This window comes from Solanum lycopersicum, chromosome 1 (assembly GCF_036512215.1).
Source record: "Solanum lycopersicum chromosome 1, SLM_r2.1".
Classification (NCBI taxonomy): Eukaryota; Viridiplantae; Streptophyta; class Magnoliopsida; order Solanales; family Solanaceae; genus Solanum; species Solanum lycopersicum.
The window spans coordinates 9,679,798-9,698,993 of NC_090800.1; the positions used below are offsets into that span (position 1 = coordinate 9,679,798).

The window sequence follows — 19,196 nt, forward strand, 5'->3', positions numbered from 1 at the left end:
CTTGTTGTGTTCTTGGAGCTAGGGTGTCACGCCCCGAGCTATCCCTGAGACGTGGACACAAAACCTAGGACCATAAGTGATCCCAAGCTAACCCTGCTGGCATAATCATGAGCATTCTAAAGATAATAAACATAATGTGGAAGCTAAGTCATAATTTAAACTGAAAAGATGGGGAATACCCATATTCTATAACTGAGATAGTTGAAAACAATTATTTTAATACAAAGGAAATATTAACTCAATACTGAGCTGAAACTAACTATGTCTGAAATAAGCCTCTAACTGATTAGACATACTAGGACAAGCCCAAACTAAGTCTAGCAAAAAAAGAAACTAAATCACTAAAAGACTGAAATCAACTCATGACTATGGACCTCGGAGATGAGGACTCACAAGTGATTCTGCTGAACTACAGATCTTGAATCGATCTATGCTTGATCTGGATGCTGAGAAACTGAACCTACATCATGAGAAGATGTAGCACATGTATGCATCAGTACTTCAAAGGTACTGAGCATGTAGGATAGAATAAAGGTAAAATAAAACATTACTAAACAAGCACAAAAGGAAGTATATTATCTGAACAATATATAAATTTTTAATGATGAGATAACTGAATGCACTGACCAACTTATAACATGCTGAAACTAAATACTGGATATATTATAAATGGTCAACACAGTGGAATCTGACTAATCTATCAGAGCTACTATAACTGATAATAAAACCACGTGAGCTAAATGTGGAGTTCGATGTATAGGCCTCATCGAGAAGGCCCAATATATCCTTCCAGAGATATAAAGTCAAGCTAGCATGATCACTAAACTGATGCCCACAAAGGGGACTTACAACCTACTTTGCTAGTAGTTCTAGGACTATTAGGTACACTTAACACTATTCCAACTCGGTATTAATGGAACTCCCAATGAATTATTTAATTAACTGATTTGGACATGCAAACATATAATACAACCATTAATCTTGTAATTATGTATTTAATTTGACCTAGCATGTCTAATTCAAGAACTCAAGAAATACATAGCTACGGCTATGAATTTCATGCGATAAACTAAATAATAACATGGAAATCTGATTTGGAACATATAACTAATTTATTTATGAACATCTGTTGAAGTTCTAGAAACCGTACGTCTAATCATGATATGGGAATCAAAAATCTGATTGAAAACTAGGGATCTTATTGGTGAAAGGAACCCACTAGTGAAATCCCACAAACCTAGTGATAAAATTCACGGAGAAATATTTAGATTTCAGGGCTGGAACTGATAAAACCTTTTTGGGTTCTTGAACTTGGTTTCTTGACCCTTTTCTCCTTTCTTTCTTCTAATTTTCTAAAAAAATTTATTAATGATTTGACTTAGGTAACTTTTAGTTATGTTTATAGGCTTAAACTTACTAATGTATGATAATTTATGGTCAAAATGACGTATCTTAGGGTTTAAACGAAGTGGAAAAACACCAAAAGACCCCTGATTTAATTGCTATCAGGCCAAACAACGACCTGTACATACGGACCATCGTTTAATCCACGGTCCATTTTTTTGGTCCGTAAGTTCGGTCTATTCGGCAGTCCTTATCTAAAATGGGCATAACTTTTTAGTTGGAGGTCTGACTTTTGCAAAGTCGGTTACTATAGAAAGATAATAATATTATTTATCTTTTGGTATGTGATGAGATACCCAAAATTATTTTGTGCTAAGAGTTATGATCATTTGAAGTTGACACAACTACATTTCCCCCCAACTGTCGGCGAATTTTCACCTACGGTCATATCTACAAAATGTAGATCGAATTAAGGTCCGTTTTCATTATTCGTCGCTTGTGTTAGAGGCTGGGTAGTAAGAGACTCAATCAACAAACATCGTCGATTTACCGTAGTCTGATCTACGTAGTATCAGTCCGTCCGTGGGTCGAGAATTTGTTGATTTTGTTGAGCTAAATTTTATGGAGGATACAGTGACAATCTACGGACTTGCAGTACGAGCCGTAGACCAGAATACGTTCTGTCGATGGTAACCATCGATTGGACCTCATTTTTTCTGACAGTCTGATTTTTTCTATGTTGTGAGTACAGAGTGTTACATAGGGATGGTAAACTCTTTCTCCTTTCTTGATTCTTATTTTCTATGTTTTGAAATTAGGGTTAAAACAATGAGGTTTAAAATTCTAACAAAGATGGAAATGTCTGAGATACCCTTACATAAAAACTTGACTGGCTGACCACGACACCTTCACAGACCGTGATAGGGACCACAAATCATGATGTCGGACGTGATCTTAACTTGAACATAAATTCTGAGGGTCCAAGATCACGGGCACTACTACGGTCTGTGTAAAGAACCACTAACTACGATAGTGTTTGTGGTCTTCACTTGGGTTTTAGTGTAGAAGGGGGATGGCTATGGGGATCAGTAGTCCAACCTTCACGGATGCAACTACGACCTGTGAAGTTCCTCGCAGTCCTCACTTAGGATTGGGCGTTTGAGGACTAGGCTTGTGAAAGCTACTGCATCACTCTTCAAAGATGCCTCCACGGTTCGTTGACATGACCACGACCTGTGATGGTGCCTGTGGTCTGACATCTGGGCCTGGTGGAGTCAAAGTGAGGACACGGGTAATTGAACATACAATGAACCCTCTCACGAGTTGTGAACCCTGCCGTGGTTTAGTGATTTAGCTAGTTTTCTGCATTTTCTTCTAGTTCTGCTTTTTCGAGGTGTTACAATTATAACACAATGAACCAGAAAAATTTAGACGTCCTATGATTGTTTTTGTATAACTCCTAGCTTCAACCGGTCTTATTCCATCCACAACCTTTGTTGTTAGTATATTTTGGAAGTACATCAGCGTGTTTACTGCCACTGCCTAAAATAAACTTTGGAAACTTTTTCTTTTTTAAGATCTTAGTTTTTCTTGTTCCTTAGGAGAAATTTTTTAGCATATATTGTATAAACTACTCTTAAGATCTTAGTTTTGCTCTTATGCACCTTGCCTTCACTTCTTTGTACTACAAAAACTTCGGGTTATGCTACATAAATGTACCACTTCGGGACTGTAAACGTCAATTGGAAGTTGAAAAGTTGTAGAAAATTTATGGTGCACTAATTTTAGAAGCCCTTCTACGCACCTAAGAAGATTTTACGGCCATATGAGAAAGTCTTGTTTTCATTTCTGGAGTTAAGGAAAATGTTATGTCTTACATTGGATTCCATGAGCAAGGAGTATGATTTTCAGAAAGTTGAGTCTCCGATTATTTTATTACGACTTGGTAGTACGGCCCATCAACGTATGTATGGACCATACTTGGCCAACGTGTAATTATTTTCATACAGTGATTTCAAAATTTAATGTATGTCCAAGTATATTTTAACCATCAATTGAGAAGATCACTTATGATTCCAAATGTATTATTTTTGCAGGGAGAAAAGTATTCCTATTTTAGTAAGAGCTTATTTAGTTTTTCAGAAGAATTTTTAGTCTAATGATTAATAATCCTTTAAAGATGGACATTTTAGTAATAACTCAATCTAATGAGTAGTATTATATGAGAACTAATACATACATTTTGGTAATAGTATTGAGTACCAATTTGAATAAGAGTTAAGATAACTTACACACCATAACTTGCTCAACCAGTGTATGTAGGATCGTATTGCAATTCGGGTGACTCCTCACAATCCTCAAGAAGCCCTTTAGATGGATTCAAAAGTTAAGGTTCCTCCTCTATCCCTTGAAGGTATACGGTGGTTCTGGAAACATGGTTAAGATGATTTATCATCACGAAACTGTTAGTGATAGTTGTAAGTTAGAGAAACTCCACAAGAACGTAAAGTATTTTGCTATCACTGGTTCCTACTTTTAAAGATTTTAATGATTTTGTTTCATACTTCGTGCTTTACTTCAGCCAATTATGTTAGTCGGTTATTTAGTTCATTTACTTTAATATAATTCATACTGATTCATGTAACTATATCAATTTCTTTTAGCTATTTGGTGAAATTTTTTAAACTTTGTTAAAAATTTCAGCAAGAAAGATTGAAAATTGATCGTCCGTTTTGTCCATTTCTATAGGCTTTTTCATATAAACAAAGAAAATTAATTTTAATATAAATGCTACATAACTGCGCTTTCTCTTGTCATGTTCACAACTAATAACGATGCTGAAATGATTGAAATAATTTCATTAGGTTCTTCAGTAAACAAAACTTTTATTTCTACCACTATTATTTGTAGTTTTTTTTCAGTATAGGGGAGTCAAATTCAAATACATGAATTAACCTTCATATGAACCGTGTTTCATTTCTAAAATTTCTCTTCCTCCTATTTCATGAAGCTTAATCTTTTGTTGTTATTCATAGTGATTCACGTATAGATTGCAATTTCTTTATGTTATTTTTTTTTAATTTTTAAAACTTTTTCAATTAAATTTGTGAACTTCAAACATCGATATAGCACTACCGACTATCTTTTTGAAAAATATGTTAACCAAAATATCATTTTCTTCTTTATTGTTAAGAAAGAAAAGCCATCCTTATTATTATTGGATGATATTTTAAGTTCAACTCTCACAAAATTAAATTGTGAGATTTTGATATGTTATGTGTCATGGTTTAGAATAACCAGTTATGAACAGTGTCATTTCGATAACACCTACTGCTTGGTTCATAATAGCATTAATTGTTTGTAACTGCATAATTGTCACACTATGAGCCTATACCTTGAGTGGGATTAACACTCGTTGACCATTGCTTACCTCGTGTGGACCCTTGAACTGACTTACTTAACTCAGCAGAACAAGATAGTCACACTTATAATAATAAAAGAACTTATCTTAGCTAAGTAATACTATAAGTGGAATTTCTTAATGATTCAACATTCAACTTGGCCAACATGGCAACCCAAGTCTTTAACATAAGAATGAAAATGTAAAAACTAATGAACTATTATTGGTCAATAAAGCCTCTAAACTGACTGAGATTGATGTTGGGACAAACCTTAGAACATCCTATAGAGCTCACTAGAAAGCACTACAAGATGTCCTCCGGAGTGAAAGGATTCTCACAAACTGACTATGGAGTGCTATGCTGGATAAACGATACTCTGGATGACGATCCTCATTACCTGTGTCTGCATCATAATACAATGCATGCGAACTGACATCACTAAATTTAATATACGAGTATTAGATGGAATGCTACAACACCATAGGCTAGAAAGAGATTCTGAAAGAACACTTACCTTGAATCTTCTCAACTTATGAATACTTACTAAACTCATTTCATTATAATGAAGGTTTAAATAAGGGACATATAAAGAAAAACTGGTTAAAAACATGGCCAAAACATTGTGTGTATGCCAAGATACAAGAAACTCTGAGATCTATATAAAAATACAATCAAATGATGTATATAAAAATACAATAATTGATATGGGAGTTTGTCTAATCGACATTCATCACATAAGATCTATAGTGAGGATTCAACGATCTACCTCACGTTGCCAGCGCATCCTTTACATGGCCAAAGGTATAAGACCTTAACTGCCTAATGGATCCACTAGTCTACTGTGAATACGCTTCATCTAAAAAGTATGACCCTTTTCTACCCATTATGGCTACATGGTTTAGGGGGAATGTGAGTTGTCTGAAATCTCCTTCATATCGTTTCCCACTACTACTCCCAAAATATATTGGCTTCTATGTTTCTAAATCATACTTATTTTGTGGTTTGAGATTATTGCTCAAAAAACTTTTCTCAAGGCTATGTTGGAAATCTCAATTTCCCTACTTACATCATTTAGAAAGGTTATTACTCTTTAAAAAAACTAGCCCGAATTCTCTTTGGAAATCTCCGTTTCCAGTATTGTTGGAATGTGAAAAAAATTCTTTTAAACCTCTTGGGTAATATATAGTCCCCATGTACTTGTTTGAAGAAATCACTTCAAACTACACTCTTTATTTAACTCAAAACTTCAGTCTTAGAACAAAGTTTAAATGGTTTTAAAAGACTTATGAAAATATGAAATGACTTCTCTGATTTACCTCATGTTTTCTTCTAACTTTAATTCTTCACTAAAATAATATATTTTGCACGTGGGAGATCCCAATGTTATGAGATCCTCAAATACATTTATAGGGCTCATCCTCGACAAATTTCACTCATAAAGCTAGACGTCCTTGACGAATTCTTGCCTTATCTCCCTTTCTTTCTTCTTTTCTCTCTTCTCCAATCCCTTAGAGTAACTATGACTTTTCCAAAGTGATATAAGACTTTTTTTTACGTTTATAACCTCTAAAAACAAATTGGAAATTTATTAGTGAAAAGACTAGTTTTTCCTTCCATAAATCTGGATTGAGACTTTCCCAAATCCAACGGCCCAACTCCTGAAGGGCATAACTCACTCATACAGTATTAAAATCGCGCAAACTCGGTGGAGTAAGAAAGATTTTTCCAAGAACTTTTTAACAATATCAATAAATACCTTTACGCATCATGAGCTAGAAGTTATGTCGTCTGCAAATGGTCAAATCCACTTTCTTAACTTAGACAAATTTTCCTGATTATTCTTTTTTCTTTTAAAGAATGATTATTTTTAGTTCCTAAGATATTTCGAGTTGCGAGATGTCACAATAATATAACCATAACAAATACGATGGTTCAATTACAAATAAATTAGGGTCGGTGATATAAAAGTTAAGCAATATTAATGATTATTATGAGACAATGAGAAAAACCATTTATGATACGGATTAACAATTTTAGGCTCGTTTTTAATATATACATGATAGGACCTACTATAATAAAAAAGATATTAATGGAGGTTAATATTAAAGGAGTCAAAGGTCCTCCATTTGAACTCAGTTAATTATGTTTCTGTATGGACGTAATTTTCAACTTCACCTGGGAATGTTGTTTTTCTAGGATTTTTGGTCTTTTCTTTAATGTATGATGTTCTTCTTTATAACTTCTTGGAAATGTGAAAATTTTATTATTTCTGACATTGAGACTTCTTTCTTTTTTCTTATACTTAAATCTCTCTATGACTCATATTTTTATATAATAAAAATGAAGAAATAGACCTTTATTATTTCAAAGAATGCTTTGCCTTCAATTTTTTTTTACAATGTAGCGTGTGTATAGAAAATATGATTTTTATTGAATGATCATATGTATTCTTCATATAATAGTTCAATCTCGTGTGAAGAATCAATAATTTACCTAGTATATATATAAAAGAGACCCCTAAACCTGTCACGCCCCGAGCTACACCCGAGACGCGAACACGGAACCTAGGACCACAAGTGATCCCAATCTAACCCTGCTGGCATAATAATTAGCATACTAAAGATAATAAACTGTTGTTGAAGCTAAATCATACTTAAAATGAAAAGATGGGGAATACCCATATTCTATAACTCAGATATTTGAAAACAATGAGTTTAATACAAACGAAATATTAACACAATACTAAGTTGAATCTAATTATGTCTTAAAATAGCCTCTAAACTAGACTACAATTACTGGGATAAGTCCTAGATAAATCTAGCGAAAAATAAAACTCAATGACTAAAGACTGAAATGAAAATCATGACTGTTGTCCTTGGAGAATGAGGACTCACAACTGAATCTGCTGAACTGGAGATTGAGAAATCGATCTATACGTGATGTTGATGCTGAGAACCTAAACCTACATCACGAGAAGATGTAGCGCACGTATGCATTAGTACTTGAAAAGTACTGTGCATGTAGGATAGACTAAAGCTGAAATAAAACATAAATAAACAAGAAGAAAAACAAGTATAATAATTTTAACGTGATATGCTGATTTCTGAGCTAACTTGATGCAATAACAAATTTATAACATGTTGAAACTTAATAATGAATATTCTGATAAATGGCCAATGCAGAGAGTCTGACTTAACTATGGGAGCTACTAATAACCGATAATAAAACCACATGAGCTAAATTTGGAGTCAGATGTATACGACCCATCGATACACTGCCAAAGATATAAAGGCATGTTGTCATTATCACTAAAGTGATTTCCCACAGAGGGGACTTCTAACCTACTTGGCGATTAGTTCTAGGACTATTGGCTACGTTAAACCCTAGTCCTACTCGGTATTATGCTAATCCAAATGAATTTTGTAAATTAACCGATTATATCTGAATTTCTGCAAATACTGGATACCTCAAAACTGAACATGAAAAATGAAAATGCAACAAATAATCTGGTAATTATGCATTTATAATGGAGGCATGTATATCTGAAGTGTTTGAAATATATGACCTAGCATGTGTAATTCAAGAACTAAAGAAATACAAAGGTAGGGTTCTGAAATTCAAGCGATAATCAGAGTAATAACATGATAATCTGATTTGGAACATATATTTAATAAATCAATGAAGTTATATCAAAGTTTTAGAAACCCTAGGTTTAATCATGATAAGATAATCAAGAACTGACAGAAACTAAGGACCCAATGGGTGAAAGGAACCCACTAGTGAAATCCCACATACCTGGTGATGAAATCCAAGGAAAAATACATGTTTCGGTGCACGAACAGTTGGAGCTTTTGGAATTCATTAATTAGGGTTCTTGAGCTTTTTTCTCCTATCTTCCTTCTAATTTTCTATGTTTTGATTTAATGATTTGACTTGGATATGTTTTAATTATGTTTCTAGACTTAAACAGACTAAGATCTGATAATTTATAGTAAAAAATATGTAACTTAGGGTTTAAACAGAGTGGGAAACGTCAAAAAGACCCCTGGGAAGGTTACAGCCAGCCTTCACGATAGCCAGGACTGACTGTACGTCGTGCGCCCGACGCCCCATTGTTGGGTCCATCGTAAGGGCCCTTTTGACAGGCCTTTAGTAAAATGAGAATAACTTTTTAGTCGGAGGACTTATTTTAGCAAGGTCGGTGGCTAAGCAATGATAATTTAATTATGTATCTGTGGGTAGGTCATGGGAGACCTAATTTATTTTGTGCTAAGTGTTATGATCATTTAAGTTGGCCAAACAACATTTCCCCTTAACTAGCTTCAAATTTTCACTTACGGTCAGACCTATGGACCGTAGTTCCACCTACAAACCATGTTTGTCATCCATAGCTCTTGTCAGAGAGCGTTTGAAGGGAGTCTTGATTGATGCTCACGGACTACGGACCTTCGTTGACCTACGCACCATAAGTCCTCCCGCCGTTCAAGACTTAACCACTTTTTCGAGGATGAAATTTTTGGGAGTTTCTGATCCCATCGACGATTGTGTATGACGGCCCATGGTTCAGGCTACTGTCCGTTGATTCAACTGTTGGTAGCACTTGCTGATTTTTCTGAAAAAACTAATTTTTGGTTTGCTTTTGCTACGGGTGTTACAAAAACCACCTACGTGGCGCCGCCACAAATCAGGATTCCTTTTTTAATTTTTTTATTTCAAAAATTTCTATTCACCTTTGATGAGAAGTTGTGCCTATTATGATAAGTTGTGCCATTTTATGAAAGGTTATAAACTTTTTGAAGGGTTGTAACTTTATCTAAGAGTACAAACCTTTTCGAAAAGTTGTGACTTTAATGAAGAATTTGCCTCTTTTATGAAAATTTTTTATTTTTATAAAAGGGTGTGTCCTTTCAAAGGATTGTAACATTTTCAAAGAGTTGTAACCTTTCGATAAGACACAATTATCATTTGTTCGCACTTCCATTAGTTGTTAAAAAAATAGAGGAATTCCCTCTTATTTTAAAACAATGAAAATTTTGTACTACTTCTTCCTCTCTTCTTATGGGAAATTACAGAGTTGTTTACTTTCTCTGGTTGAATGGCTCACTCAAACCATTATCTTTGTATCAATATAGTTGTGCATAGAATCTTTATTTCTTTAAATGATTTACTTCTAGTAAACATGTTACTAGAGGAGAATAATTTCCTGAAGGAGCATTGTGCATTCAATGGCTTTATTTTCTCCATTCTGTTTCATTCTGTTTTTGAAGATCCTGGTAAATTTTTTACAATCGTTACTTATGCTTACATTATTAATTTTTGTTTTTTAGTACATGTCACGATCCAAAAACGGACGTGATGGCACTCGTCTTTTCCCACCAAGACAACTCAGCCTAAAACTCAATCATTACAATAAGTGCGGAAATAAAATATGAGTAACTTAATAAAAACCCCAAAACCTGGTAGTCAAGTGTACAAGTCTCTAAAGTATTACAATTGATTCAAAAGAAAAACTCAGTCTCAAATAAACTTGTTTCTAGAATAAAACAAGATCATAATTATTGAGAAGAAAGTCTGCTAAGATGGAAACAACTACCTCACAAATCTCCAAGAAGTCTCGAAAAAGAAGAGAATGACAAGTACAACAAAAATCTAGGCTCATAACCTACAAAAAAATTTGTAGTAGCAAGGGGTGAGTACCAAACCACACGGTACTCAGCAAGTAAACCTCTAAACACAAGCTAAGGGGATGAAATACGGGTACTCCTACCACCCACAACCGAACCTCCACAACTACAACCTGCATAAACATCAGCCCAACCTAACAGCTCCCAATTTACATAGCACATAACTCAATACATAGCACGTAACTCAAAAAAAAAACACTTACACAAATTACATATCCTCAACAACAACACATTAACGAATTACATATCCTCAACAACAATACTTCAACAAATTACATATCCGCAATAACAATCTCAATATTGATCTATCACAAGTTCCACATGATGCAATCGAAGATCAGCAAAACACGATATAAAGTTCATTAATAATAAGTATGTGCAATGCAATGGAATGCAATGTCAAGTAGAATGATAGATGTCTGACCTAATGATACACACCCGCTGTCTCTCAGTCCGGGACCCATGGGGGACATATCTGTCCATGCATCTGTCGCGGCGCACGACACGGCCCTCGATAATAGTAACCATCGCGGCGCACGATACGTCCCTCGAAATATCGTATCCATCGCGGCGCGCGATACGTCCCTCGAAATGGTACATCCTCTTAAGTACCCATTCTTTCTCAATGCATATAAAACTTTTCACAACCAATGCCTCAGGATAATGCAAATGACAAGTTCACACAAATAATGAGGAGATGACCATTTTCATAACATTGCACAGTTCACAATAACACAAACATGAAGTTACATCAACAATGATTCAACAAGCCTTCAACCATTTCTCAACACAACACACATAAACAATTAATTACATTGCCTTTTTGTTGTCCCCATTCTTTTAATCATTAGAATTAATCAATGTGGACAAGTCAAACCATCACCAATCCCATTACTCCCAAACATATAACACGAAGACATACACACATTTCATACACTTCACAAGAGTTTAGAAATCCACTTGTCTCAAGTAGTCGAACAATGACTCCAAAATTCAAGCCTTCGCTTTCGTTGGGCTTTTAAACCAATGCAATCTATCCAAATATTTAATCAGGATAAGATTTCGAAACCAACAACACCCATATTACTATTGGTTTAGTCTATATTTAAAATCTTACACAAATCAAAAATCAATTTCCTTAATTTTGATGTCAATTAACATGTCAACTCTCATGTTTTTTTTAAGAATTTTAAATCTAGGATCAAGTTCAAATTTCTCAAAGTATCATCAATTTAACAAAATAAAAAGAAGAATTTCAAGAAAATTAATAACTTTCAAATAATCTATCGTTGCACCAACAAGAGGAATCAAATTTAATTCATGTTTTTCCTTTCAAACCTATATGCCATAATGGTAATCATTATCCAATAATGACAATTGTTATAAGCAATCACTGGCAGCAACTTGCTGCCCCAATCTTTTGCCATAATTTCCATCCTATAATTTCCACTTAAATCATCCAACAGTATATAATTGCTAGTAATAAAAAAATATAGATCAAAATCTCAATTCACTTTAACCATTAACTTAACAATCAATTGGTAATGAATACATAATGATTATTCCAGAAACAAAATAACCAAAGTCCACCCACTGTAGTTATATATATGATCATCGAGCATATAGATTCCAATCCAAAATTTGCTTATTCTCCTTTCTCAATCTACCAATAATAATAATAATAATAATAATAATAATAATAATAATAATAATAATTTATTACATTTTGACCTCTAAGCATAGCATGTTCACAAATACACAAATTGATGCAGGATTCAAACTTACCTCGATGAAAGATTAAGCGGTTCCCATGCCGACCATCGTTTTCCAGGTAATTTCTTTTCCTTTATTTTCTTTTGTACTCCTTTTTGTTTCACTATATTATATAATAATATTATTAATAATAACATAACCTATAAGTATATGCTTTAATAGATCAACTGAAATATTACCTGATGTGCAGAAGTCAATTCCTATGCCGGCGGCCGGTTTGCACAAATTAGTGTTTCTTCTTTCCTTTTTTTTTTCTAAAATAAATATATACTAAAAGTGATAAATTTTACTAACTTAATTTAACTATATGGAACAAATGGTATAAGATCTTAAACAAATGATACTTTAGTCCATTAACTATCAGTTAAGTCAATTATCCACAATTACCCATCAAATAATTAACTAAAGTCAATGAATAGTTCAAAATTTTAAAAAAATAACTTTCTGGGTCATTACATTATCCACCACTAAAAATCATGTTCGTCCTCGAACATAATGAAGAAGAACTAAGAGTAATTGATATTACCAAAAGCGTGAGTTATGACCTAACTGTCAGTGTTTATCTCTCTAAGTGAGCTCATCCTTAAAATCATTCCATCAAAATCAACTACTAATAACTGAACTTTTAAACAAACTTTGTAAGATCTATAAGTTAAGTGTGATTATCAGGCCACCAACTAACTCATGAACCTAATCTAAACTGAAACTCATTGGACATTAACTCACAACCATCATGATGAATATATATTTATTTTCACATAACCAAGATAACCATCCGAATCAATATTGACTACAACTAGAAGTGAGCCTGAATCAATCACTAAACACTCATAATGCACAAACCATTACATATATTATCAAGATTTCTCTTTCACAACACAATCTTTTCACGAAATTAAATCATAAAATCTGATTTTTTTTGACATTGAGTACTCATCAAGGGGGAATCAAACTTATCTAAGTCAAGGAATGAATTGATCAAGTAATCACTCAACAAGCAATATAACTCAAAAAGCAGAACCTGTAACAACACTATTAGACAATTGTAACTCATAGTAGCTCTTATATAAGTTCTCATAAGCAAGGTTGTGTGAATAGAACTATTGATACATTTCAACTATTCCAAACAATACCAAATCCATCATAACTTAAATGACTGAGTTTTCCCAAGGATCCTACCCTAACAAGAGGAAACAAGAGGATCGGTACATCGATCCACCACTAGGGATTCACCCATAGATGTGAAAACACGAGTAGCATAAGCAGTGATTCATACTCCAGATAATATCTAGTACGAAGAAAGTTGTCATATAAAAATTCTTCCATTATGCCCATATAAATAAAATTATTTCATTTGACTCTATCTCTCGACTTCTTCTTTTAGCTACCAACAATCAACCAAACTGACCCCATTACAATATTACAAATACTAGATTCATCGAACCCCACATACTTCTCAAGTACTCCATTGAATTCAACGCTCTTAAAACCAACAATCATCATAAATATACCAGTCATTTACCTTACTCTCAAACTGTTGCTAGTATTAAAGTCTCCTTAAAAAAATACATTACCACCTCCAAAATTTGAAACAATGGCGCTCTCTCTTTCCATTTAAACGTTCTGTGAAAGATACGCATCACACATAAGATTGATAGAACTACTTCCAAGTCAATAATACTTTTCATCGAGGTAAAATAATTGAAGCACACCCAACGCTACTCTACGCAATATTTCACATACCAAATTTAAACTAATATACAAAGTAATTATATATCTTATATCAACACTTACAAAAAAAATTGATCACCCAATTTACTTAGTATACCATAAGTTCATTATCTCTGATCACCATCAAATGCTAATGTAACAGATCATAATAGTCTGTATTGGCCAATCAACAAAGTAATTTCAATCTCCTTGAAATCCTCATTAATCATGTAAAACTGTAGGTCCACACTATTTAACATCCATTTGTTACTTAATCACATTCTGAACAATCTAGCTCGACATAACCATGTATAATCTTCCATACGTCATTTATTGTAACCATCAAAACTTAATATTTAGAAAAGTTAATAACAAATCCATAGTAAGTAGGTGCTGAACTAGTTCACATCTCATAGTCACATCTAAACTCAAAGGCGAAATCGCTACAACCATCACCTCCGAATCCAATGATTGTACGAGAGATCTTATTGTTCCTTTGCCTTTCATAAAATCTTTCCATGACGGAAATTTCAAATAACTTTAACTCTTCAATACACCATAATTTCTCTCCTTTTTGCTAACTCACTTACAAGTCGTTTTTTTTTTGACCAACAATATGGGAAACCTTAGGTATAACTACCAAAAGTAACCAAATGAACTGCTCAAATTTTAAGTCCTTCTAAATGCTTCATACTCAATGTGATCGATCATTTCTTACCTTACCAATTCATACCTTTACAAGATACATTATCATAAATCAAAACTCACCATGTAAACTTGAAGTTTTGATCCCAACCATGTAACACAATCCCATTATCTGACAATATTAGCTCATACCTAAAAAAATTACTTAACGTATTTTAGTTATCATTGATTGCCTCTTCATTGACTCTACCATATCTTTTTCTAAGAATCTTATCATACTCCTCACCAAATCAAAACCACAAAAGAACTAATCATGATACTCGAGTTGAACGTCCGTACTCCTTTCTCAAGTTTTATCCAATAGTTTTTTTAATCAATCTATTGATCTTGTCACACTATATTATATCATAATCTGGAAGAAACAGGTAAAATCACTTGTCTCTGAACCCAATTCTCCAAATTCCTCTGAAGATACATCCTTAACCCTTGCAACCAAAGTAAAATAGCCTAGATTAATGCTCGGTCATGAAAATTAAACTATATACCACTAATTCTTTCCATTATGGCTCTAGCCCCTTTCAATTTTATTCGATGAAATCCCAACTCCTTATAAAAATTACCATAAAACCACAGTACTTATGAAATAGAAACAACCATAACCATAGAAACTCAAAATTCATAATTACCATAAAAGATCGTTTTAACCAACACCCGTATCATATAGTTGCATTTCAATCATAATGCGTCATACAATTTTATAATCATCATGCTTAGTTCGTCATTTCCCTCACTACAAATTTATCATTGCCATTAACATGACAATCCAAACCTAGCTATGCCAACCATCCAAGGTACTTACACAATTTATATGTACTTTCTTACTAAAATTCTCAATTAAATTCACACAAGTATAACTTTTTGAGACTTCCTTTACTTATAAGCTTATCATCCATATTTCCACTTCCATGGAGTTAACGATGAAATCGACACTCATTTACAATCCACAAAATACATATCACAACTTGAATGTATCAATATCATACCAAAGATCCACCACTAAATGCTTCCTTATAAATAATTCTTAACACATCCACTCCATATATTGCTTATACAAGATAAGTACTATATTTATTATTATTATTTTACAATAATAACAAACCTTGCTCAACGTTTTCAAATATAATCACACATTCGTTTCATAAGTATATCATTTCCACCTTAATACTAAATCTAACATCAAACCAATACATGACATGTCAATGATTCACAAAAGGAACTACGCACGAGTCATCATATAAACGAAAGCGAATGGGGTGAAGCGATAACAATCAAAATGGGACCAAGTACGCACCAAAGAGATCCAAGAAGTGAAGATATTTCCTAAAAGTCACTATAGCCTCTCGAAGATAGGTACAGACGTCTCCGTACCGATAATCGAGACTCTATTTAGACTCGACTTGTACACACGTGAGACCTATAAACCTGGGGCTCTGATACCATGTTGTCACGATCCAAAAACAGACGTGATGGCACTCGTCTTTTCCCACCAAGACAAGTCAGCCTAAAACTCAATCATTACAATAAGTGCGGAAATAAAATATAAGTAACTTAATAAAAACACCAAAACCTTGTAGTCACGTGTACAAGTCTCTAAAGTATTACAATTGATTCAAAAGAAAAACTCAAGTCTCAAATGAACTTGTTTCTAGAATAGAACAAGATCATAATTGTGGAGAAGAAAGTCTGCTGAGATGGAAACAGCTACCTCACAAATCTCCAAGAAGTCTCGGAAAAGAAGAGAATGACAAGTACAACAAAAATCCAGGCTCATAACCTACAAAAAAATTTGTAGTAGCAAGGGGTGAGTACCAAACCACACGGTACTCAGCAAGTAAACCTCTAAACACAAGCTAAGGGGATGAAATACGGGTACTCCTACCACCCCAACCGAACCTCCACAACTACAACTTGCATAAACATCAGCCAAACCTAACATCTCATAATTTACATAGTACGTAACTTAATACATAGCACGTAACTCAAAAAAAACAATAGTTACACAAATTACATATCCTCAACAACAACACTTTAACGAATTACATATCCTCAACAATAATACTTCAACAAATTACATATCCGCAATAACAAGCTCAATATTGATCTATCACAAGTTCCACAGGAGGCAATCAGAAGATCAGCAAAACACGATATCATGTTCACTAATAATAAGTATGTGCAATGCAATGAAATGCAATGTCAAGTATAATGATGCATGTCTGACCTAATGATACACACGCGTTGTCTCTCAGTCTGGGACCCATGGGGGACATATCCGTCCATGCATCTGTCGCGGCGCACGACACGACCCTCGATAATAGTAACCATCACGGCGCACGATACGTCTTTCGAAATATAGTATCCATCGCGGCGCACGATACATCCCTCGAAATGGTACATCCTCTTAAGTACCCATTCATTCTCAATGCACATAACACTTATCATAACCAATGCCTCAGAATAATGCAGATGACAAGTTCACACAAATAATGAGGAGATTACCATTTTCATAACATCGCACAGTTCACAACAACACAAACATGAAGTTACATCAACAATGATTCAACAAGCCTTCAACCATTTCTCAACACAACACACATAAACAATTAATCACATTGCCCTTTTGTTATCCTCATTCTTTTCATCATTAGAATTAATCAATGTGGACAAGTCAAACCATCACCAATCCCATTACTCCCAAACATATACCACAAAGACATACACGTATTTCATACACTTAACAAGAGTCTAGAAATCCACTTGCCTCAAGTAGTCGAACAATGACTCCAAAATTCAAGCCTTCGCTTTCGTTGGGCTTCCAAACCAATGCAATCTATCAAAATATTTACTGAGGATAATATTTCGAAACGAACAACACCCATATTACTATTGGTTTAGTCTATATTTAAAAACTTACCCAAATCAAAAATCAATTTCCTAAATTTTGATGTCAATTAACATGTCAACTCACATGTTTTTTTTATGAATTTTAAATCTAGGATCAAGTTCAAATTTCTCAAAGTATCATCAATTTAACAAAATAAAAAGAAGAATTTCAAGAAAATTAATAACTTTCAAATAATCTATCGTTGCACCAACAAGATGAATCCAATTTAATTCATGTTTTTCCTTTCAAACCTATATGCCATGATGGTAATCATTATCCAATAATGACAATTGATATAAGCAATCACTGGCAGAAACTTGCTGCCCCAATCTTTTGCCATAATTTCCATCCTATAATTTCCACTTGAATCATCCAACAATTTATAAGTGCTAGTAATAAAAAAATATAGCTCAAAATCTCAATTCACTTTAACCATTAACTTAACAATCAATTGGAAATGACTACATAATGATTATTCCAGAAACAAAATAACCAAAGTCCACCCACTGTAGTTATATATATATATGATAATCGAGCATATAGATTCCAATCCAAAATTTGCTTATTCCTCTTTCTCGATCTACCAATAATAATAATAATAATAATAATAATAATAATAATAATAATTTATTACATTTTGACCTCTAAGCATAACATATTCACAAATACACAAATTAATGCAGGATTCAAACTTACCTCGATCAAAGCTTAAGCGATTCCCATGCCGACCATCGTTTTCCAGGTAATTTCATTTCCTTTATTTTCTTTTGTACTCCTTTTTGTTTCACTATCTTATATTATAATATTATTAATAATAATATAACCTATAACTATATACTTTAATAGATCAACTGAAATATTACCTAATGTGCAGAAGTCAATTCCTATGCCGGCAGCCGGGTTGCACAGGTTAGTGTTTCTTCTTTCCTTTTTTTTTTCTAAAATAAATATATACTGAAAGTGATAAATTTTACTAACTTAATTTAATTATATGGAACAAATGGTATAAGATCTTAAATAAATGATACTTTAGTCCATTAACTATCAATTAAGTCAATTATCCACAATTACCCATGAAATAATTAACTAAAGTCAATGAATAGTTCAAAATTATTAAAAATAACTTTCGGGGTCATTACAGTACATTCTTTGAACTTGGTTGTTTACATTTATGAAAAGTTATTGTTATAATTATTTGTTAGTACACATTAAATAACAAACGTTAATTGGGTATTCACGCAAGTTTTCTCTACATAAATTGTTGAAGGAACAATAACAAACCGTTACAAATCTATAATTTCTTCATCAAAAACGTCATTCCTTCACTTACAAGGATGAGATTTAGTGTTCTTCAAAAAATAATCTGATAGTTAATAACTTTACATATCCATATCTTTTGGTTTTTATGTTATTGTTATCTATTTTACTAAATTTTGTCAGTGGATATTATGAGTACATCATGATTGAAACTTGATTGAAGTGTTAATTAATTTTTATGGTATGTTATTAAAAGAATGGAACTTTTCTGGTTAGTAATGATGCTAAGGAACCTTTATTAAAAGTTCTCATTATTTGCTCATGTTATTGCTCTAATATAGTAATACTTTTACATTCCTCTATAATCTACTCCTATATATATATCTTAGGAATGATTGAACAAAGCTATAATCAAATTTAAAAGACAGAATGTTATTC

At 33.2% G+C, this 19,196-nt stretch overlaps 1 long non-coding RNA gene across 8 annotated transcripts; it reads right to left on the reverse strand.

The window, feature by feature from the left end:
- Nucleotides 1-3,642: 3,642 nt before the first annotated feature.
- LOC104647291 (uncharacterized) lies at nucleotides 3,643-18,457 on the reverse strand. 8 transcript variants are annotated; one of them, XR_011220540.1, is made up of 8 exons: nucleotides 18,365-18,457; nucleotides 18,198-18,288; nucleotides 12,382-17,447; nucleotides 12,215-12,305; nucleotides 10,854-12,092; nucleotides 7,640-7,707; nucleotides 5,016-5,148; nucleotides 3,643-3,770 (listed from the first exon to the last, which is right to left on the reverse strand). It is a non-coding gene; the product is annotated as an uncharacterized lncRNA (long non-coding RNA). The 8 variants fall into 8 exon arrangements; XR_011220539.1 differs by lacking the exon at nucleotides 3,643-3,770 and having other exon boundaries at nucleotides 4,719-5,148; XR_011220537.1 differs by lacking the exons at nucleotides 3,643-3,770; nucleotides 5,016-5,148 and having other exon boundaries at nucleotides 7,399-7,707; nucleotides 12,382-12,456.
- Between the last annotated feature and the right edge of the window lie 739 nt (nucleotides 18,458-19,196).